At 41.9% G+C, this 24,567-nt stretch overlaps 1 protein-coding gene and 1 pseudogene across 4 annotated transcripts in view; both read right to left on the reverse strand.

Annotated features, from left to right (window-relative positions):
• Nucleotides 1–24,567, reverse strand: part of FSTL5 (follistatin like 5) — an 865,201-nt gene that overhangs the window by 413,037 nt on the left and 427,597 nt on the right. The gene's annotated exons all lie outside the window — the stretch shown is intronic.
• On the reverse strand, nucleotides 1,954–16,039 carry LOC117357078 (annotated as a pseudogene).

Consider the following 24,567-nt stretch of genomic DNA (forward strand, 5'->3'; position numbering starts at 1 on the left):
CGAAATTTGAAAAACCGCAAATACGTTTTTTAGGCAGGGGAGACAGGAGAGGGCAGCTGGAAAGGCAGGAGAGGGCAGCAGGAGCACCAGCGAGTGAAGGAAAACACTCGCTGTATGCTCTGACCGCCTCTTCCTGTACTAGTCGAGCCTTACCAATCAAGAAATGCTTTGACACGCAGCTCCTGATTGGTAATGCCCAACTTTAGTACAAGATGAGGCAGTTGGAGCATACCGTGAGTGATTTCCATCCAAGGGTCATCAAGGAACTGAAAGGGACTATAGCTGAACTGCTTCAGCTAATAGCCAATCTGTTGATCAAATCGGGAAATATTCCGGAGGACTGGAAGGTGGTGAATGTATGCCTATCTTCAAAAAAGATTCGAGAGGAGATCCAGAAAACTACAGACCGGTAAGTCTGACCTCGGTACCGGGAAAGATGGTAGAGATGCTGATCAAAGACCGCATCATTGATCACCTTGACGGACACGGTTTAATGAGGACCAGCCAGCACGGTTTCAGCAAAGGTACATCTTGCCTGATGAACTTTCTGCACTTCTTTGAGGGAGTAAACAGGCAGATAGACAAGGGCAACCCAGTTGACATTGTATATCTGGATTTTCAGAAGACATTCAACAAGGTTCCGCATGAACGACTACTTTGTAAAATTGCAAGCCATGGAATCGAGGGTGAAAAATTGGCTGGAGCATAGCAGAGAGTGGGGGCAAATGGACAATTCTCGGACTGGAAGAGTGTCACCAGTGGGGTGCCGCAGGGCTCGGTGCTTGGACCTGTGATCTTCAACATCTTTATAAATGATCTGGACATTGGTACGACTAGTGAGGTGATTAAATTAGCAGACGATTTGAAGTTATTCAGAGTACTGAAGACACAGGGGGATTGCGAAGATCTGCAACGTGACATAATCAGGCTCGAGGGATGGGCATCAACATGGTAGATGAAGTTCAACGTGGATAAGTGTAAAGTGATGCATGTCAGTAACAAAAATCTCATGCACGAATACAGGATGTCCGAGGCGGTACTTGGAGAGACCTCCTAGGAAAGAGACTTGGGAGTTCTGATCGACAAGTCGATGAAGCCGTCTGCACAATGCGCAGCGGCAGCAAAAAGGGCTAGGAATGATAAAGAAGAGGATCACAAACAGATCAGAGAAGGTTATCATGCCGCTGTACCGGGCCATGGTGCACCCTCACCTGGAGTACTGCGTCCAGCACTGGTCACCGTATATGAAGAAGCACATGGTACTACTTGAAAGGGTCCAGAGAAGAGCAACTAAAATAGTTAAGGGGCTGGAGGAGTTGCCTTACAGTGAGAGATTGGCGAAACTGGGCCTCTTCTCCCTTGAAAAGAGAAGACTGAGAGGAGACATGATCGAAACATTCAAAATACTGAAGGGAATAGACTTGGTAGATAAGGACAGGTTGTTCACCCTCTCTAAGGTAGGGAGAACGAGAGGGCACTCTCTAAAGTTAAAAGGGGATAGATTCCGTACAAACGTAAGGAAGTTCTTCTTCACTCAGAGAGTGGTGGAAAACTGGAATGCTCTTCCGGAGGCTGTTATAGGGAAAAACACCCTCCAGGGATTCAAGACAAAGTTAGATGAGTTCTTGCTGAACCGGAACATATGCAGGTAGGGTTGGTCTCAGTTAGGGCACTGGTCTTTGACCTAGGGGCCACCGCTTCAGCGGACTGTTGGGCAGGATGAACCACCGGTCTGACCCAGCAGCGGCAACTCTTATGTTCTTATGTTCCTTCACTCACCGGCGCTCCGGCTGCCTCTCCTGTCCAGTCATTCGCAGTCAGAAAATACCACGAATGACCAGGACTGTGAACTGCAAATTCACGGGGGAGCACTGTACTGTCCATTTGGATTTTTTTTTTTGCCTCATCATTTCATCTTCTGCATTAGGAAAGAGCAGGTACTGTTTTTGTCCCTTACTCAACATCATCCTCTTTTAAGCTCTGTGAAGTTACAATTTTCTGGCTAATAGTTGGTAACTTATTCAGAAGCATCTGGAACACTGATGGTGGAAGCGTTTGCTGCAACACCTGCAACAACTGTTGTGGCTGTCAGTGGCGTACCTAGCATATGTGACACCTGTGGCCCATCATTTGACACCCCCCCCCCTCTGTATGAAAAACATGATTTTTAGTAACAAGCCACATGTCACACATGAGTACCTAGGAAAAGGCAGCATCTTACATACTGCAGTAAGCAGTACAACATCAATACACCCATTGTAAAACTAAACAAGCCAGACTAGTACAGATCAATCCTGCAGTCAAACCTAACAAAAAACCATGTCTTTCGAATACACAGAACACAGAAAACACCTTCGCCTAGTATGGAATATGTAATCACAAACTAACCCCTCCCTCTTTTACAAAACTGTAGTGTAGATTTTAGCCATGGAGGTAACAGCTCTGACGCTCATAGAATTCTGAGCATCAGAGTTGTCACCACGGCTGGCGCTAAAAACACTCCACAGTTTTGTAAAAGGGATAAAATAGAAATACATAGACAAAGGTTAAATTGAACCAGCAATAAGCTGGACTCTGCATATAATGCTCCACAGAAACAGTGACACATGTCTCCTAAAGCAATAAATAAATATAAAATTTTTTCTACCTTTGTCTTCTGTGATTTCTGCTTTCCTAATCTTCTTGTAACTCTCTTCCTTCCATCCACTGTCTACCGTCACTATTCCCCTATATGGCATCTTCTCTCCTTCTATGCCCCTTCCAGTAACTGTATGACTTCCCCTTCCATCTCTCCTTTCACCCCCATTGGTCTGGCATCTCTCTCCTCTCCTTCCCTCTCCCACACCTCTCCTCTGCAATCCCTTTCCCTTTTTTCCCTCATTTTCCTTTTCAATTTATTTTCTGCATCTGTCTAGATTATGTTCTTACTACCCTCTCATCAAAGTTATTTTTTACTGTCTACCTAAAGCTTGCCACATATTTCCCTCACCTCTCCAGTGTTCCCCAAACACAATCCTTTTCTCCCCATCATGTACCCTCTTTCATTTATCCCCTCCTTCCATCATGTACCCTCTTCTCCAACCCTTCCATCTAGTACCTTCTCCTCTCTCTCTGTCCACTTACATCCAGCGTCTGCTCCCCTCTTTCTCTCCTCCCATTTCCTTCCTGCATTTGCTCCCTTATCTCTCCCATCTGCACTTCCATCCAGCATAGGCTCCCCACTACCATCCAATGTCTGCCCTTTCTCTCCATCCACCCCTCTTCAATCAGCATCTGCCCCCTTTCTTTCCCTCCAATATCCTTCCCCCTTATGTCTCTCTCCTTTCCCTGTACATCAATTCTATCAGCACCACCCTTCCATACCACCCTGCCCCCTTTCTTTCCCTCTATCACTCTTCCATTCCAGCAATCCTGCTCCTTTCTCTCCCTTCATGCAGCAAGGTGCCACGATGACTGTAGCTGCCGGCTGCCAGTCCACCCCACTCCGACGTACTTGCTCTGGAGCGGACTCAGCAGCCGCATGTTGGAAGGTCCCACGATGACTCGTCTGCTAGCTCTGCTCCGGAAGAAGTAAGTTACGTCAGAGGGGGTGGACCCAGCAGACGCAGGGAGTTGTGGCAAAGTCCCGCAATGACTGCGTCTGCCGGGTCCACCCCCTCCGAAGTAACTTACTTCTTCCAGAGCAGAGCTGGCAGACGAGTCATTGCGGGATCTTCCTGCACCTCAGCGCAGCTGCCAACTCTGCTTTGCAGAGAAAGTAAGTCAGAGGTAACGTGAACATTTATTTTTTTCATCAAAAGGGGACATCTATTAATTGACTGTGTATCCTTTCTTTCATTTCTTTCTTTCTGTACTCAGGACCATCAATTCTCCCTTTCTATTCCTTCCCTCCTTCCTTCCCATGTCCTTAGTGCCTCCAGTGCCTCCTTCCCATGTCCTTAGTGCTCCCAGTGCCTCCTTCTCATGTCCTTAGTGCCCCCAGTGCCTCCGTCCTATGTCCATAGTGCCCCCAGTGCCTCCTTCCCATGTCCATAGTGTCCCCAGTGCCCCCGTCCTGTGTCTTTAGTGCCCCCACTGCCAAGTCCTGTGTCCTTAGTGCACCCAGTGCCTCCGTCCTGTGTCCATAGTGCCCACAGTGCCTCAGTCCTGTGTCCATAGTGCCCCCAGTGCCCCTGTCCTGTGTCCATAGTGCCCCAGTGCTCCCGTCCTGTGTCCTTAGTGCCCCCAGTGCCTCCGTCCTATGTCTTTAGTGCCCCCAGTGCCCCATCCTGTGTCCATGGTGCTCCCAGTGCCTCCTTCCTGTGTCCATAGTGCCCCCAGTGCCTCCATCCCGTGTCCATAGTGACCCTAGTGCCTCCTTCCTATGTCCAAAGTGCCCCCAGTGCCTCCTTCCTGTGTCCATAATGCCCGCAGTACCCCCTTCCCGTGTCCTTAGTGTCCCCAGTGCCTCCTCCTTATGTCCCCCCACTACCTTCCAGATTTTGTCCACCCCCAAAGCCAGCCTGCCTGCCTACCTATCTCCCTCCCTCCCTGCCATGCTAAAGCTAGCCAGCATGCCTGCCTACATCCTTCCCTCCCTGCCAAGGAAAAAAAAAGCGCCTCTCTCCTTCCTTTCCCCCGGTCTACGCCGCTGCAATCTTACCTCCCCGCTACTGCTGCTAATCGCCGACAAGAAGTCTGATGTCGGAGAGGACATTCCGGGCTAGCCAATCATTGCCTGGCTGGCCAGGAACATCATCTCTGATGTCAAAATTGACACTGGAAAGAAGACTTCTTGTCAGTGATTAGCAGCAGCAGCGGGGAGGTAAGATTGCAGCGGCGCAGACCGGGGGAAAGGAAGGGCAGGAGGATCCGGACCTGGCAGGAGGACCGGGTAGTAGGGCAGTAGGGCAGGAAGACCCGGACCTGGCTGGCTTTGCACCCCCCCCAAGCCATGCACCCGGGGCGGATCGTCCCCCCCTTGGTATGCCACTGGTGGCTGTCCACACATACAGCAAGAAGAGGAAAATCCAACGGAGTCTGCAGTATACCGAACAAGGACAAACCAAACAAAAACTGCAGGCTATGTACAGGATGCAGGCAATGTCCACACACAGCAATGGCATTGTTCGAATGGTCAACACCCTTCTCATAATCACCTTGTGCTAACAATTCCTCTCCAAGCTATATCTCTTCAAGAAAAAACCTCTGAATAGTCTCAGCATCCTTGAGGTCAGGTAACGTAGACAGCCCTGCTCTTTCTTTGGCAAGCTTTTGTTTTCACCTTTTCTCTCGCAACCGCAGCTTCAAGTCGGGGTGGCTGTGCCATTTCTTGTCAAAGAAGATGCAATAACCGATGAAAAGTGCCCCGCAAAGCCCAGCAGCTGCCACCGCACCCGTCTGCCCAATCAGAAAGTTCTATTTTTAATAATAGATCAGCCCACTTGAACACTATGCTCCTTCTAGCTGTCAGCAGGCTTTTATGTATAAATTAATTATGGCTAGACCAGGGGTGTCGAACTCAATCACATAAGGGGCCGAAATCTAAAACATAGGCTAAGTCGTGGGCCAAATTTTTTTTTTAAAGATACTTAGGGGTCCTTTTATTAAGGTACACTAACCGATTTAGCGCGTGCTAAATGCGTACCTTACTAAAAGGAACCCCTTAATCTTAGTAGAAGTATAGTATTACAACCTCTCCAACCCCACACCAGCTCTGTGATGGAAACAAAACAACAACAACAAAAAAGACTTTTCCTCTCACTTTGTATTATTCTATGCCAGGTATGACTATTGTAACATAGTAAAGTATACTGTATGCAAGTATCATCAAGTTCAATTTGCTTGCAAACCCAAAAGAACACAGTGGCTAGGATTCTCTGCAATGCAAAACATAATGATCATATAACTCCTCTTCTTAAACACCTTCTTTGGTTCCTGATTGAAGAAAGGGTAAAATTAAAAAAATCTAACATTATGGGAAGGAGGAGCCAAAATGGTTCTTGACAGCATTCTACCATTCTAGCTTGAGTTTTACCTCGGAAATTGCTGTTTGGACCGTCTTTGGAATAAGTTTTCTTCTTCTTTGATGCCTCACACCAAACGAAAGGGAATGATCAAGCCTGTTCCACAGCTGGCTGCGTTGTCACCTCCATTACAGCCTACAATTCTTCAAGGGCTGGATCACATCGCCGCCAAGGGAGGAGCGTTTGACTCCCTGGGCCATGATATCTCCTCATCTCCCCCCACCTGATGGCTAACATCCCACCGTGTCTAGCAGAATCGAGGGGATTGACCCCCTAGCCCTGGGAAACTCAAAGAAGTTAGGCCAGGACATGGAATTGGTGGATCCTTATCCTTGAAGGAGTTTGTCAAATTAGAAACTTTAAAGAAGCTGGGAATGCAGCTTTGGAATCAGTAGTGATTCTGTGAACACTTTAGATAGTGATAAAGAAGCTAGATGGGAAGGTATAAAAGACTGCACAGGCCAAAGAGGGGTCCAACAGCAAACAACCATCTCCAGGCGCAGCCATCAGGTACAGCGCAGCTCTGCCAATGTTAAAAGGAACCGCGTCGAAATTGGAGCCATGTCGCTGCCTTAGCACGTTCCCTCTGCCGCAGTCCCACCCCTCCCTTGACGTACAGGACAACAGCAGAGGGAACATGCTGAGGCGGCAGCGGGAGGGCTCTGATTGATGCAGCTCCTTTTAACATTGGCGGAGCTGCGCCGTACCTGATGGAGGGAGGGAAGGAACGGCGGGCCAAATCTCGACAATGGCAGGAATGTTTGTCAGGCCAAATTTTAGTACACCACGGGCCAAATTTGGCCAGCGGGCCAGAGTTTGACATGTCTGGACTAGACAATTCCTTTCCTTGAATGAAAATATGGAGAAAAATAAACACAAGGGCTACTGGTTAGTTTACTAAAATCAGAAAGAAACCTCTAAAAAAGGAACTCTGCTGGAAGATCTAATATGTCTTCTTGTCATTTGAAAAGGGGATCTTACAATGGAATTTGTGTCTGTCTTACTCAGGAAATCATAGGATTTAGAAATTGAAAAGCAATTTTCCTGTTTTATTTCATTCCATTCAATTTATATTTCACAATTATAAAATATTCTACAATTCAGATAGCAACAAATAAATCAGTGTATATAAACCATACTTATTAAGGGATATAATACCCTGTTTATCAAAAATTAATGTCCAGTCGGCTTACATTCTAAGGTAGAAGAGAGGAAGGTGAATCAAAATTGATTGTCTTCATAGAAACCAAAACAGGGGATTTGCCTCTGTGTTAGCACTGCTGGATTTCTCAGCTGCTTTTGACATTATAGACCACAATATCATGCAACAATCTATACCAGTGTCTCACAAACTTTGCAAAGCCATGGCACACTAAACATGGTGGCCGTAGCTCAAGGCATCTGGAAGTGCACAGACATTGACATGATGACATCACTTGCATGTGTGATGTCATCACTTTGACATCCACGCATGCACAAAGGCTCTCTCAATATACCACATTTTTTGCACCATAAGGCGCACCGGACCATAAGATGCACCCTAGATTTAGAGTAGGAAAACCAGAAAAAAAACATTCTGAACCAAATTGTGTACTAATATGTACCAGGCTCTGCACCCTGTCTCCCTTTCCCTGCCAGACTGTTCGTTTCATTTTTCGTATACACACAGCAGATATAAAGTATCAAAACTGACACATTTTGATCACTAAATTGAAAATAAAATAATTTTTCCTACTTTTGTTGTCTGGTGATTTCATGAGTCTCCTTCCTTCCTTTCTTTCTTCCTTCCTTTCTTCACTCATGCCAAAGAATTGTCCCTTTCTATTCCCTCCCTCCCATGTCCCAAATTCATGCCCACTTCCACTCACTGCCTTCCAGCCTTTGTTCTTTGACCTACCTCCCTCCCATGTCCCGAGTTCGTGCCCTCTCACTGCCTTCCAGCCTTTGTTCTTTGTCCTACCTCCCTCCCATGTCCCAAGTTCGTGCCCCCTCACTGCCTTCTAGCATTTGTCCTTCATTCTTCCTCCCTCCCGTGTCCTGAGTTCATGCGTAGCGGCAGCCAGCAGGGAGCAGTGGCAGTGAACAGGGAGCAGGAGCAGCGGCGGATACCCCCAACAAATGGGTCATTTTAAAAAGGTACACCGGGGTGGGTGGGGCGTGTTTAAAAAAAGTTACCTTCGCTTCATAAGACGCACTGAAATTTCCACCCAATTTTGGGTGGAAAAAAGTGCGTCTTATGAAGCGAAAAATACGGTAACTTAACATTGAACATTCTCTTGTAACATTTAACTCAACGCCTGATTCCACCGCATGTCCAAGGGAGCCGTTCAAGCTTTCCACCCTTCCCGTTTAAGGATGGGGAGCAGTTGCTGTCATATATGTCCCATGGCCTCCCCGCTGTGCAACCAGGGAGACATGTCTCTTTCATTGTTCACAGCAGCTATGCTGTTTGCTAAAGCTTTCTTTTTGGTACCCCCCCCAAGCGCCTTCTCGTATTTGGGTGCTGTGTCTTTGCCCCCCCTTGATTCCGCTGCACCTATAGCTGCAACATGTCTAAGGAGAGTGGAGGGAGGGAAAAGACTTGCCTCTCCTGCCTGGTCAGTGCACCGGACTGCCTCTTCTTCCAGCGCTCCTCCAAGGCCGCCTCCTCCTCCCCGCCCTCCCTGGGTGCCTACCTCCTGATTAGCCTACTCTTCCTGGCCTACTATTTTTCCACCCCTTCCCTACCTTAAATCCCCGCCCCGCCCCCCTGCTTTCTTTCCCACACATTTGTTTTCAGCCCATATGTGGCTGCTTCTCCCTTAAACAGAGGATAGCTTGTCCTAAAACAAGGTGGTAAGGGCTCCCATGTTATGGATATACAACCGTCATTGCACTAGTTAAATAGCACATCCATGCCTATTGTTTGCCCTGATATGTTCTTTCCAAAAAATAAATTAAAACATACATGGCATGTGCTTAGCATGCACAAAAATGTAACCATAACATTTTATAACATGGTTTGCAGGAAGTGTTTTCACACACACTAACTGTGCGTTAGGACTGTGCATCCTTTGGTAGACATACCTTAAGATAGGCTGGTAATAGTCTAGCTTAGCTTTTGCTGACCCGTTATACCTGTCTTCTCTGGGTTAAATTTTATTTTCTTTATATCAACAGTACATTCTACCCAGGCATTTGTTCAGATTATCTATTGATTCCTGGCTGGAAGCAGAATGGAAGCAAATAAATATTAAATAGAATAGGCAGATGGCTGGAAATTCTCCAAGCCCACGCTTTGCATTTTATCAACTAAAAATGAAGATAATTATTTTAAAAATGTTCTAATTAAAACAAAAGCATTTAATCAGGAAAGTAAAAAAGTCATAGTTAATCATCAAAATCACTAAGGGCTCCTTTTATTAAGGTGTGTTAGGGCCTTAATAAGCGCAATAGCGCGCGTTAGACCTTAATGCCAGCATTGAGCTGGCATTATTCTAGAAGCGTACTGTGCGGTTTACATCTAAGGGCTCCTTTTACAAAGGTGTGTTAGGACCTTAACATGCAGAATAGCGCACGCAAAAATGCTGTGCGCGCTAGCCGCTACCGCCTCCTCTTGAGTTATAGCGCGCGCTAATCCAGTGCATGCGCTAAAAATGCTAGCGCACCTTTGTAAAAGGAGCCCTAAGTAGTCCTTTTACTAAGGTGCGGTAGCCATTTTAGCAACCGCTAAAAATTAGCGCACGCTAAATGCTACCGTGCATTAATGGTATTCGCACGTGTTAACATTAAGCGCATGCTAATTTTTAGCGCGCCTTAGTAAAAGGATCCCTAAATGAGGTACACACCAATTTAAAAGTCCAAAAAGTTATTCTTACCAAATAAAAACAGTGTGCCGAACGCAAGCCAAATTGATTTCCACAAGAGAAAGCTGCTAACATTAGACTGCCAAAAAATTTGAGGCAAGAAAAAACTGCAAAAACAGCGTAGTGAAGCAAAAAAGCAGAAAAAAAATGTAGATTCAAAACAGTCACTAATTCCAATGCTTGGAAAAGCTCTGCTGCTATATAAAGTGGTGCAATTTGAGAGATGGATGTTTATATGTTGTGATCTATCAGACTCAAAATAGAGTTTGTGATTGATGCTCCTGACAAAACATGATTTTTGAACATACATATTTTCTGCTTTTTTGTTTCATAACATTAGACTGCCTACATGATGTCAGCCAATAAGTCACCTTAAAACTGGCATATTGTGTTTGTTTCATGGCATCATTATGTGTGAAAAATGCTTAATATTTGATATATTTGATATACAGTACTGCATCACAGTTCGGTTTCAAGTGGTTCACAATCTAATACCGTGTTTCCCCGAAAATAAGACCTACCCTGAAAATAAGCCCCAGCATGGTTTTCAGGGTAGGTCTTAATATAAGCCCTACCCCTGAAAATAAGTCCTAGTCGCTAGCAGCAGCACTTCCCCCGCCTCCCCTGTCGCTCCCCACTGACCTTTCCATCTCTCCCTCCCATCCGAACCCTGACTGTGACCGAAATACCTTCTATATGCCGTGTTGCTGATGACATCATCAGTGATGCAGCAGAGGAACGCCCGGGTGTGAGAAGGCTGCGATGCAGCTTGTGCTGCTCCCGTTTGTTACCAGGTATTTTGGTCTTGCGTTCGGAGTTCAGATGGGAGAGATGAAAGGGTCAGCAGGGTGCGAGGGGGGGGTGCGCGGAGGGTACGGCGGCATCAGGGGGGATGGGAGGGATAGAAAGATGCGGCACGAGGGGATGGGAGGAAGGGAGGGATAGAAGCTTCAAGGGTTCTGCTGCACAAGGGATGGGAGAGATAGAAGCTCCAAGGGTTCTGCTGCACAGGGGGATGGGAGGGGAGGGAGGGATAGAAATATACTGCTCAAGGGGATGAGTGAGAGGAGAGGAAAGATGCGGCACATGTGGGGGAGAGAAAGGAAAGAGGAAGAATTGGGGTGAAGGAGAGGAATGGAGAGATGATCATTGTACATGAAAAAAATAAAACCTACCCCCCAAAATAAGACCTAGTACCTTTTTTGGGCCCAAAATTAATATAAGACAATATCTTATTTTCGGGGAAACATGGTAACAACAAATAAAAAACACAGAGAACTCCAATATAAGATTGGTCTTAGGACTTTTCCTATCATCTCTATGATTCACTGGTTGAGCTACTACTCTGGACCCAGAGTTTGTGAGATCAAATCTTTAGTGCTGTTCTTTGTGACCCTGCGCAAGTCACTGAACCCTCCCACAGCTCTGAATATAACTTTGAAATGCCAAAGCCACAAAAAGGCAGTATACAAATCCCCCATTCCACTCTCTCATCCATACTGTGATAACACAGACGTTAGTCCCCACCGCTTTCCGAACCTGCTAGAACACAAAAACCTGAACAAATGAAAACATTGTTAATGCAACTTTAATTTTTTTTTTTTTTTAAATCCCTCTCTCCGAGTATAGATTCCATCAAATTATTCTATAAACTGGGGGCCAACTAGCCAAATACCCTCTTGCTACTCCATTCTCAACAGAATATCCTACTGGAAAGAGTAACCAGATGATTTTCTTAAGCAGATTGCAGAGGTCGACTAGGGACATAAGGAGAAAAACTCTTTAAATAAAAAGATTGAAAAGTATAATAATTATGCATGAGTTTCACAATCTTAAAATTTACCTCCACCCCCCCCCCCCTCATCCCCTTTTTACAAAGCCACGCTAGTAGCTGCCATATTGCAAAAGCCAAAAGCCCTTTAAATCCCTATGGGATTCAGGACAGTTACTGCAGCAGGCCACACAATTGGGCTTTGTAAAAGAGGGGATTAATTCTTTGAATTCTCTGAGCAACCAGCCACCAATGATACCATTCAAATAAAGATATACTGTAACTTATTCATAATGCTTAGCATTACCCAAAAATCTCACCTTTGTATTCTATAATGTCTGCAACTGCTTTAAATTCCATTGAGACAATACCGCATAAACTAAATTCCTATAGTCCAACTTGGAGATCACAAATGCATAACTCAACACAAGTAAACTAGACTCATCAATACAATGTTAAACAGGTCTCAGTTGACAAAAGGCGTAAAAGTCCTTATAGACCTTATAGACTTGTTCCTTGAATGTCAAATGGGTGTCAACACAAACTTCTAGGTAGTCAAAATTGTGTAAAATACTCAAAACTGATAGCTAGCTTTAAAAAATATAGTGTGAGGCCTTGTCGCAAGGAGTTGAACAGCATTGCAGGCTTTATTCTATCTCAAGGAGACATTGAATACTTGAGTGTTTTGAACGCCATTGGCAATTCTTAACCTCTGCTTAAAATGGAGGCTGTGACAAATAACATGTTAATGGTATTACTGAAATCTTTACTGCACACTGTGATAATGAACATTAATAATTAACTGATTCTTCGATGCAAAACTTCTTTAGTGCTGCTCTTTGTGACCCTGCACAAGTCAAGAAAGAGAGAGGCTGATTCTATAAAAGGCGCCTAACTTACCCCCTCTTTTACTAAGGTATGCTAATCGAATTAGCACGCGCTAAACGATAACGTGTCCATAGATTAACATGCACACGTTAGCATTTAGCGTGCGTTAATCGGTTAGCACACCTTAGCAAAAGAAGGCCATAGCGCGTTTTTTTGTGCCGGCAATGGCGGTAACTGCTCCAATGCTGATACTAATTCTATGAGCATTGAAGCAGTTACCGCCATTGCTGGTGCTAAAACCCGCACTATGCGTTTGTAAAAGAGGGGGTTAATTGGCAAAATACCCTTAACAACCTCAATAATTAGTTTAAAAAATGAATTGGATGATAGGCACCTAACGCCTAAATAGGCTTTTCTATGGGTGGAGGGTGAGTTAGGCACTGCTAAGTGCGATTCTCCAAAAACATAGGCGCCTGAAATGTAAACCTTTAAATCCCTTGCCTACATTTCATGCGTCTAAGATTTTTCATAGGCGCCGCTAGCCGCGATTCAGTAAACGACCCCTAAGTGTGATTGACACACAGATAGTGTCATTTATTAGGTGCTGGCTGATTTACGCACCATTTATAGAATCAACCCCTTACTGTATACGTATATTTTGATGTTATTTTAGCTTGTATAGGCACTAGGATGATCCATGTTAAACACAAATTCTATAAAGGCCATTGTGCGCAAAAGGATTTTGTAGACTTCAATCATATCTCCCTTCTTTTCCAAGCTGAAGAGCTTTAACCATTTAGTCTTTCCTCATACGACAGGAGTTCCATCCCCTTTACCATCTTGGTCGCTCTTCTTGGAACCTTTTCTAGCACTACTATATATTTCTTGAAATAAGGAAACCAGAATTGAACGCAATACTCCAAATGAGGTCGCCACATGGAACGATACAGGGGCATTATGACATTCTTAGTCTTGTTAACCATCCCTTTTTTAAATAATTCCCAGAATTCTGTTTGCCTTTTTGGCCGCCGCCGCACATTGGGCGGAAGGTTTCATCGTATTGTCTACAATGATACCCAGATCCTTTTCTTGGGTGCTAACCCCCAAGGCGGATCCTAGCATCCGGTAGCTGTGATTCAGGTTATTCTTCCCAATGTGCATCACTTTGCATTTATCCACATTAAATTTCATCTGCCACTTGAACGTCCAGTCTTCCAATTTCCTAAGGTCTGCCTGCAATTTTTCATAATCTGCGTGCGTTTTAACAACTTTGAACAGTTTAGTGTCAAATGCAAATTTAATCACCTCACTCATCATTCCAATTTCCTGGTCATTTATAAATAAGTTAAATAGCACCGGTCCCAGTACAGACCCTATGGCACTCCACTGTACACTCTCCTCCATTGAGAAAAATGACTATTTAACCCTACCCTCTGTCTTCTATCCGATAACCAATTGTTCTATAGTATAAAAGCATTTATCTGGGTTGAATAGCACTGCTGGATGGATAAACACTACTGAGATATCCAGCTGTACCATCCAAAAATCAATGTTTGGTATAGAAAAACCTCAAGGAAAGCCTTCAGCCCTTCTCTTCCAAGTTCTAAGAAATATTACAGAATTCCTTCCAACTACCCAGATAAGAATAAAGTAATAAATGCACTCAAATAAGATTAGGTTACATAACAATAAAGTCTTATCGGGCACTTATGTTTTTTACCTGGAAAGGAAACTTAACACCAATTTCACCATTTATTCTTGACAACACCCCTCTAGAATCTGTACCTAAACTGAAAATCCTTGGAGTAATAGTTGACGTAGACTTATCATTTCACAGTCATATCAGTGAAATAGTTAAATCATGCTTTCATAGACTACGTCTTATCCGTTCAATTTCCACTTTCCTAGACTCTAAATCGATCAATATTCTGGTTCACTCTTTGATCATATCCAAAATTGATTATTGTAATTCTCTCTTAATCAATATAACTCAGAAAGAAAAAAGACGACTTCAGATAATTCAAAATACTGCAATAAAATTAATCCATAAAGCGAAAAAATATGATCATGTCACACCATTAATGATTAAATCACATTGGCTTCCCATTTCCCACCGAATTATCTTTAAAATTATATTTTTGGTATATAAAACACTAATCTTCAATGAACCACAATTTATGTCAAAAATGATTATTCCATATATGGCCTCACGCTCTCTACGATCATCCTCCTCAAATTTATTATCAATTCCCTCCTTGAAAATTATCGTCACAAGAAGAAACGATATATTTTCCGTTATGGCCCCTACATTATGGAATTCCTTACCAAACTATATTAGAAATGAAAAAGACCTTTTATCTTTTAAGAAAATTTTAAAAACCTTTCTATTTCAAGACGCTTTTGATACGTAACATGGCACACCTTAAATTTTATACATTTTGTTGTGACTATTAAATTCACCAATCCTCTTTGCTCCTTATTGTGTTTTCCCTTTTATGTAAACTCCAACAGATAATGATATTGTAACTTTTCCCTCCTTTCCTACCCTTTCATGTTTGTCCCTATTTCAATTGTTATAATGCCAATTGATTTATATTGTTTGTCTTACGATTAACTCGTTCAAATTGTATGTGAGACCACAATCTGGTGGCTTTTAAACTGTACATCGCTTAGAAATTTTATATAAGCGATTCATCAAATGCTAATAAACTTGAAACTTGAAACACACTCTTAAGGACCTGTTAAATGGCAGTATTCTGACTAAGAGCCAACCCTGGGGATTACCATATTTTTTGCTCCTTAAGACACACTTTTTAATAAGGGTGTGTCTTAAGGAGCGAATGTAAAAAAAACACCAAACAAAACCCGTACCTCCTTTTGTCATCCCGGCGGTCCAACGTGCTTTCCGTGCTCCTGCCTGGGTTCTTCTGATCTCTTCCAGCAGCGTCAGCAGCACAGTAGTGCAGGAGGGAGGTGCATGCTTTTTGCGTGCCTGCTTGGTCCCTCCCTGCACTCTGAATGGCTGCCTGTCAGTTCTCGTCCCATGAGAACTGACAGGCAGCCATTCAGAGTGCAGGGAGGGACCAAGCAGGCATGCAAGAAGTGCACGCCTGCCTCCTGCACCACTGATGCTGCTGGAAGAGAGCAGCAGAACCCAGGCAGGAGCGCAGAAAGCATGCTGGACTGCCGGGATGACAAATAAAAGGTACTGGGGTGGGGGGTGCCTGCCTGCCTTTGCCTTTGGGCTGGCTAGCTTGGGACTGGCTGGCTGGGTTGACTTGGGACTGGCTAGCCGGGTTGACTGGGGGCTGGCTGGCTGGCTGGCCTGGTGTGGGTTGGCTGGTTGCCTTTGGGCTGCCTGGATGGCTTGGGCCTGGCTGGCTAGCTGGGTTGACTGGGGGCTGGCTGGCTTGGCACTGGCTGGCTGGCCGGGTTGATTGGGGGCTGGCTGGCTGGGACTGGCTAGCTGGCTTGGGGTTGGCTGGGGGCTGGCTGGCTTGAGGATAGGTCGGCTGGTTGGCTGGCTGCCTTGGGGCTGGCTTGGCACTGGCTGGGGGTTTGGGAGCTGGCTGGTGGCTGCCACTAGACATGCCTACCATTAGAAGTGCCCACCACTAGATGTGCCCTGTACCCTGTCCCAGCCTACTACTAGACCACCAGAGGGGGGACAAGGTACAGGGCACACCATTTGGTTCAGAATTGATTTTTCTTGTTTTTTCCTCCTCTAGAGTTGGGTGTGTCTTATGGTCAGGTGCGTCTTATGGAGCAAAAAATACAGTAACACCCCCCCCCCCTTTATTGATATTCTGACATCATCTCACAAATTAGTAAACATACATGATTAATAAAAAATCTCCAATCAAATAAGCTCAGAAAAACATTATCCAATTACAAATTGCATACTTCAGCAATGTACTGTACTTCTGTAGGCTACAGTCACATGGTTACAGTCACATAGGTCAGTGCAACCCCTGGCTTATCCTTTCTATTATAAATTGTTTTTATGATTTTTAGCTACACTTTCCAGACATTAAACCAAAATAAGATATTTTTTTCTCCCTGTGCTTCACTGGTAAGAGAAAAAATATGTATTTATTTATTTATACCCCGCCTTTCCCAAGGAGGGTTACAATAAAGTACATACACAAACAGAATCACACACAGTACAACAAATTGAACATCAATAAAACATAATAGTGATAATGTAAAGCCTCCTAAAATTACAAAGAGGCTACCAGCACCTCACATCAAAAAACTATAAATCAAGTCCCATATTTCATCTTACAGAAGATGGTAGATAAGATGTGTGCTGTATTCTATTGGTTATATTCAAGTCACATGGTTTCTAGTTAATCATACTTCATTAGTACATTTTCCTAGCAACTATAATACTATTGATTTCACCCCTGTCAGCAATAGAAGGGGTGAAATCAGCATGCTCACTGAGGACATGCTGATCTTGTTGATATGCTCTATTCTATTGCAAACATCTATTTAACAAAAACTTTAAAATTTGTTAGAATTGCTACCCAAGCAATACTATTTTACTGCAACTCTGTTTATGACTTTTATGTGATGCTATGTCTATCACTTGCTCAGCATCTTGTTTTTCCAGAGACTAGACTTTGACCAGATACTTCTTTCTCTTCTCTGGTACAGAAAACTCTGTTCTCAGATCTCCACACTAAGCAATCCCTAAATTAAAGCATTTTAGTAATATGCTTTCTCTCTCCTTCACCTTCCCCAGCATCCTTTTCTATCCCCCCCCCCTTAATTCTCTCAGGTGTATCCAACAAAGGGTGTTGCATAAATGGGGGGTGGGAGGGGTTGGCCCATCCCTCTTTCTCAGAGACATCAATACCTTCATCAGCTGAATATTGTTACAAAAATACCTCAGCACTATCCGGACAGTTCCAAAGTAGTCCAGGGGCAAAATGGAGGCAGAGAAACAGATTATCTGAATGGAGGCGATTTTTAGCACAGATATCCAGATAACTTAAGACAGCAAAAGGCTGTCCTATGATCTGTCTGGATAATGTATCCGGGGATAGCGGCTGAATCCTGCTGCTGTCCAGAGAGTCCTGGCAGTTCACCAATCTATTTGGACATTCAGTTGCACCTGCTATCTACATAGTGCTCTTGAATATCCAGATTTATTTGCCTGTGGCAACTGGCATTTAAAGAGAAACGCTGCCCACCATGGACTCAATAGCTGGTGCTGTATGTTTTATGCACTGTAGAAAAAGAGGAAATGGCAGGAGCCTATCTACAACACACACACAAAAACAGGTGTTGTAAAAGAGAAGACAAATATAAAAGGCAGGTAATGTAAAGATTTTTTTAAGGCTAAATATCAGAAAACTTCAGTCCATACAGCCTCAATTATATAATTTCTTTTTCTTTTTCTTTTGTCTTTTATCTTTTATGACCTCAGTAGTACAAACTGTGAGAAGATTTTCATTCACAGTATAGTATGTACTAAAATCTTCATCGGTCTATCTTATTTATTTACTTTATATATATTTTAATTTATTATTCAAATAAGTTAGAAAAGGTTACTCATCTCTTTATCAGAGCATAGCAGGGGTTCTTCACCGACATAGGCTATGTTTCGCCGCTAGGGCTTTATCAAGGTAATCCCCTTTGTTATGCCGATTCCACACGTACTGCCATCCTTGTAGTTTAGTTTAAAAGAGAAGAGACAGATGACTAGAAGAAGCCACAGCTGCTTTAAAGAACTGAAGCTAATCATGACGTCATTTTGCCACTCAAAATTAAGTGCACACATTCTGTTATCCTTCCATTATTTAAAGTTTATACTTTTGGATTGAGTTATACTTGTAGAACAATAGAGACCAAGTATTTGGAGTAGAGAATGACACAAGGACAAAGTTTATCCCCATCCCCTCCCCACAGGTAGCCATCCCCATGTCATTCTCTAATTTAGAAGTCTATTTAGGGGTCCTTTTACTAAGTTGCATTAGGTACTAATGTGTGCCTAACATAGCTTAAAATGGCATAGTGCAGGAAGCACTTGTGTATCCTGTGGTACGTGCCAAATGCACATGCGCTAACGGGCTGATTCTGTGGTGCCTGCCACATGTAAATCGCGGAAAGGCGCCACTTACAGAATCAAGTTACCAAGAACCCTAGGCACTGAAAATGTAGTCCAGGGTTTTAGAGGTCTGCATTTCCAGTGCCTAGGGTCCTTGCCGAATCGTGGCCTGCAGCGCCTAGTGATATGAAAAGTCTAGCACTACCCACTAGGGGTAGGCAACGAGGGCCACAATCCAGTCGTGTTTTTAGGAGTTCCCCATTGAATATCCATTTGCATACAACGGAAGGCAGTGCATGCAAATAGATCTCATGCATATTCATTGGGGAAATCCTGAAAACCCGACTGGATGGCGGCCCTCGTTGCCCACCCCTGCACTAGACACATAAGCCGTTATGTTAAAATTCAAAAATCAGACAACGCTTTCACATACAAGAATATTTTGAATACAGTTTGAAATTGTCATGATAAGGAATAACATCTCTATTATACTAAAATTCATAAATCGGATCAAGCCTGCATGTGGTTTGAGCATCTTTTTAAATTGTTGCAATGAGGAACAAAATTGGAGATGACCTGGTAGTGCATTCCATAATCTGGGGCCAATTACAAAAGACACGAACTGCTGTTTTGGGCCATTGAAAAGTAACAACTGCTGGCACAAGTAGTCTCCTCTCCGTCGAAGAATGTAAACAATGCACAGGAATACACAACTGTATCACATTTAAAAAAAAATATTATGGACCCCCTTGATCCAGAAATTGAAAAATCAAAACCAAGATCTTGTTTTGTCTGCAATATTTTGTTATGGTGCAATATTTCATAACTAATGTAATTTTTGCAGTAAGAGTGATATGTTCACGTTTTCTAGAAGCAAAAATCAATTGAGCTGTAGAGTTTTCTATCATTTGCAATGTCTTGTAGCATGTCACTGCCAACCCCAAATATACCCCCTCCCCCCCCTTTTATGAAGCCACGATAGGCTTTTTTTTATTGCCAGCCATGGCGGTTAAAGCTCTGATGCTCCTAGAATTCCCATGAGCACTGGAGAAAATACTGCCATCGGCCGAAGATTTTTTAAAGAAAAGCCTAACATGGCTTCATAAAAGGAACTTCAATCCATATAGCCTCAATTGAAATTAGTATATATTCTTTTATGACCTCAGCAGTACAAACTGTGAGAAAGTTTTCATTCACAGTATAACTTGCACTAAAGTCTTCATCGGTCAGAATTTTCTATCCATATCTTATTTATTTAATTTATTCATTTTTATTTATTTTTCAAAATAAGTTAGAAAAAGTACTCATCTCTTTATCAGAGCATAGCAGGGGTTCTTCACCGACATAGGCTATGTTTCGCCACATAAGGCTTTATCAAGGTAATCCCCTGATAGAGAAGAGAGATATATCATAGTTATTATCTTAGAACATATACTCCACGGTTCTTATCAACAACTCCTAGGGGTATCATTTCTAGCCCATATAAAGTAGTTGAAAATAAAAAGTAAAGGTTATATCTTAGAATAATAGCTTGTTAAATACCTTTGTTATGCCGATTCCACATGTACTGCCATCGTTATAGTTTAGTTTAGGCAGAACAACCATGGCCGCGGCCATGGAGTATATGTTCTAAGATAATAACTATGATATATCTCTCTTCTCTATCAGGGGATTACCTTGATAAAGCCTTATGTGGCGAAACATAGCCTATGTCGGTGAAGAACCCCCTGCTATGCTCTGATAAAGAGATGAGTACTTTTTCTAACTTATTTTGAAAAATAAATAAAAATGAATAAATTAAATAAATAAGATATGGATAGAAAATTCTGACCGATGAAGACTTTAGTGCAAGTTATACTGTGAATGAAAACTTTCTCACAGTTTGTACTGCTGAGGTCATAAAAGAATATATGCTAATTTCAATTGAGGCTATATGGATTGAAGTTTCTCTGGTATTTAGCCTTAAAAAAATATATACTACCGCCTTATATACTTGTTTACTTTCATAAAAGGAAGCCATAATGCTTTTCAAAAATCCAGTTTACACAAAACCAGCAACTGGCTCATGGTTCTGAAATCATATGCATTCAACATTGGTTCCAACTTCAAGAGCATATGCAAATAGTAAAAACATCTTCACTCATTGCATTTAATTTTGTTACATATGAAATAAAGCTATTTGAGTCTCCCTTTAAACACAGGGATCCCATTGTGGCTCTATTAAGTTTAAAATAAGCAAATTCATACCAGGGACCTGTTTTTTTCCCCCCCATCTCTTTCCTGTCTGGAATTGTAGTTCACTCCTTTGACTTTCATGAGTATTATTTTATTGTATGATGCCTTGATGGTACATCCCCAAGGGGGGGTATATCAATAAAGCTGAAATTTGGAACTTGATTGGATATTACATGCTTCAATTATTAACACACTGATAGAAATGTGTAATGGTATGCTTCAGGGGTACCACTAGCCTGGGTGGCTGTTTAATGGAATAATATGGGAATATGCTTAAAGATAGCTTGCCTGCAGAGATTAGCCATGGGAAGAGAATTAGAATATGATGATGTAAAAAAGAATATAAAAGCATCAGTTTGAGAGGGAATATTTATTATGCCCCTTTCTGCTACTCAGAAGTATTTCAAAAGCTCAACAGTCAACAGAGTTTCAGACCTTGTGTAGGGTGGACCCTGAAGTTTCAAACTTATCTCGATGTCAAGGTAGAATCCCTATACCCTACGTGTCAAACAGAACAAGTGAAAACATAGTAACATAGTAGATGACAGCAGATAAAGACCCAAAGTGTCCATCCAGTCTGTCCAACCTGATTCAATTTAAATTTTATTTATTTATTTTTTTCTTCTTAGCTATTTCTGGGCAGAGCTATTTCAGAGCTGCTTTTGTAAAAGTTAATCCATGTAGAAAGAAATCCCACAATTTTTCTTCGAATGTGTGTGTGTGGGGTGGGGGGTGGGATGGGGAATAGGGAATGAAAATTCCTAAGTTTTGCAAAATCTACATGAGTTGAGTCAGCACTCAAGTGTAACCCATTCAGAATTTTAACAGAAAAGAGTTTTGTAAGATTGAAGAAGCTAAAGAATCTATTCTAGACTCCATTACTCAATACCCATGGAGGCTCGGAGAGCTTGAGAAAAGGTATGGAATGCTACCTAATTGGATGTCCTTCTTATGGAAGGAGCTGGATTATGAAAGTAACAGTGTGTTCCAGGCCAGATGTGCAGTATTTAATGCTTGGGTGTAAAAGAAAAGAGGTGGAGCTGTTGAAGCTTCTTCCAGGTCAGAAGAGTGAGATCCTGACTGAGTCAGGAATAAAGGAAAAATGATCCCAAGCATCTGGAGCAGGAAGTGTCCTTGCTTGGAAGCTGTAGGAAGGAGTCCCAAAAGAAGAACTAAATTTCTAAGTGCACTGTGTGTTTGTCTTTCTAGTTCTATCAGGGGAAATAACACATTTTATCACATTTAATTGTCCATCAAGAATTTTCTTTTGGTATATGTAGCTTAAATTTAACTGGATCTGATCTCATTGGCTGAATGAGAGGGTATAAATACCAACTTCTACCTAAAGAGGGTAATCTTATAAGGTAGTTAAAACACAATTTAAGGTGCCTATGTGAAGCCTATTTGAATAAGACAAGTAGGCACCTTTGTTTATATGTATATATAAAGTAGGCACCTTTGTTTTTATATATATTAGCAAAAGAATCAGTGCTGGTGTAAATATCCAAACCAATATTTGTCAACAGTGTTGTATAATCTATATGTGTACTTTCATGGCCCCTTCTCTGCCCAAAATCTAACCCATGGATGCTAATAAGCAAAGTACATGCCACCATTTCAAAGTGGGTACTGTTGTGCCAACTGGTGTTTTGTAAGAGGTCTTTTATGTGTATTTGTGACTGCATTCACTTGTAGATGATTAAAATACCATCAAAGTGGGTGCATATATTATAGTAGCTTCAAGTATTCACTCCCTTATAAAATTATTCTACAAAAATATCAGCACACATAGGACTTTAAAGAAAGTCTTCTTTCCCCATCTCTCAAGGACCCATGAAGGTAAGTAGAATGGTTTACCCCAAACAAAGCAAGACTGTGGAAACAAACAATGTTCAAAATCTTTGTTATACTTCTTTTTAAAAAAAAAACAACAACAACTTAAAACACTGTCCACATTTGGGTTGTCATACAACAAATTATGAAAAATTGGAATCGATTGAATTATAATTTCTGGTGGAATTCACTATGCCATGTTTTTAAAATGAAAAGGTTACTAGCCATACAGTTGGGGCATTCCCAGAACTTTAAGGATGTTCGGGAGTCATTAACAACTTATTGTGCAGAATGAAGAGTATTTTCCCATTTGTATACACACATCCAGGGTAGGGAGGGTGGGTGGTGATATTTGATGTTTTCTTATGTTCAAGAACAATGGTTATGTATAAAGAGGGGGAGGGGTATAAGATGTAAGTATACATTGTTGGAAATATTAAGTGATGCTAAAGTGTAAAGTGATTGTAATGTATTTTGCACTTATTGAAAGTTTTAAAATGAATAAACGATATTTAAAAAAAAAAAAAAAAACACTGTCCACATTTGTATAGAATGGACCCAACACAGGCCGTGTTTCAGCAAAACACCTTCCTCAGGGGTCCAATGAAGGATAAGTTTTGAAATAACGTGTCTAACCAAATGTGGAGAAAAACTAGGCACTGCTGCACATTGGACCCCTGAGGAAGGTGTTTTGACGAAACACGGCATGTCCTATACAAATGTGAACAGTGTTTTAAGTTGTGGGTTGTTGTTTTTTTTTAAAGAAATAAAATGAAGATTTTTAGACTATATGGTCTTGTTTTGTTTGAGTTTGCCATTTTTCTCTGTGGAAATTGGGTCATTTCCTTTGTTTCCTACTAAATGGTCTACCTCAGTATACATACTTGGATACCGCTAGCAAAGATAGCAGCCCAACAGGTTGACTACATAAAAGATAATATATATTTTCTACTGCAGATATTGGAACAGCCTAATGTTTCTTTCCTAAGTCTGCTAATACTGCTATTGGAACACCAAAGTGGGAGGGAGCGAGACATTAAAGCAATTTGACTTGCTGAACAGTTTCTAATGTTTTTGTAATTGCTTTATGTGACCAATTTAATAATGTAATTACCCTAATCAAAATAAAAGATACAGAACTAACAGTTCTATATTCAGATGATTTATATGATTATTATAGAACTGATGAAATCATCTGGAAATAGGCTGCAAAGTAATTTTATTAATGTTACTTGTTTGATTGGTTAAACGGTGGCTGAAGTTCTAGACCTCTGAGTAGACACTGCCTAAAAACTCTAATTGTGCAAACACAGAATAAATGTATTCATCTTGCAATGCAGGATATCTCCTGATTGGTTCATAATGTTAAATGCTGTTTTCAGATAAGAAAATTAATTACCTTGCAGTCAAACCAGCATTATGTGGTTTTTAGCTCTTTCTTGACACAAGTTAATAACCTGAATAATCAATCACAGGAGGTATCAAAGAAGGTAGACTGAGCTTGTTACAGTTTCATATCTATAATTAATGTAGCTGTTAATTTGAATATTGGATAATGTATGAATAAAAGGTCTCTGTGCTGTTGTTTTTATTATAATGTCAACATTTTAAAATTGATGTGATTGCATCTGTGCACATATGTGTAGAGTCAGTCCCTTATGTCTGTCTTGGGGGGAAATGATTGAATAAAAACAATAGCTACACTAATAATTTTCAGTACAAAACTGGTTCTTGAAAAGTCACTGTGCACGTTTAACATTTGCTTCAGGTTTGAAAGGAAAACTATGCCCCTACTTTCCCCCCTACTGTCTGGAGGAAATCTATCCACAGACATTTTTCTAGAATGTGCAGTCTAAAAATCTTCATTTCTTATTGTTGACAATTTTTGTTTTATTCAGGACTTCCCCCCCCCTATTGTATGCTACAAGAGCAATATCATTCTTTTGTCAAAAGTACACACTCTTCTGAAAGAGTGCACAGTATTTGAAAGAATAT

Source organism: Geotrypetes seraphini, chromosome 1, assembly GCF_902459505.1.
Source record: "Geotrypetes seraphini chromosome 1, aGeoSer1.1, whole genome shotgun sequence".
Lineage (NCBI taxonomy): Eukaryota > Metazoa > Chordata > Amphibia > Gymnophiona > Dermophiidae > Geotrypetes > Geotrypetes seraphini.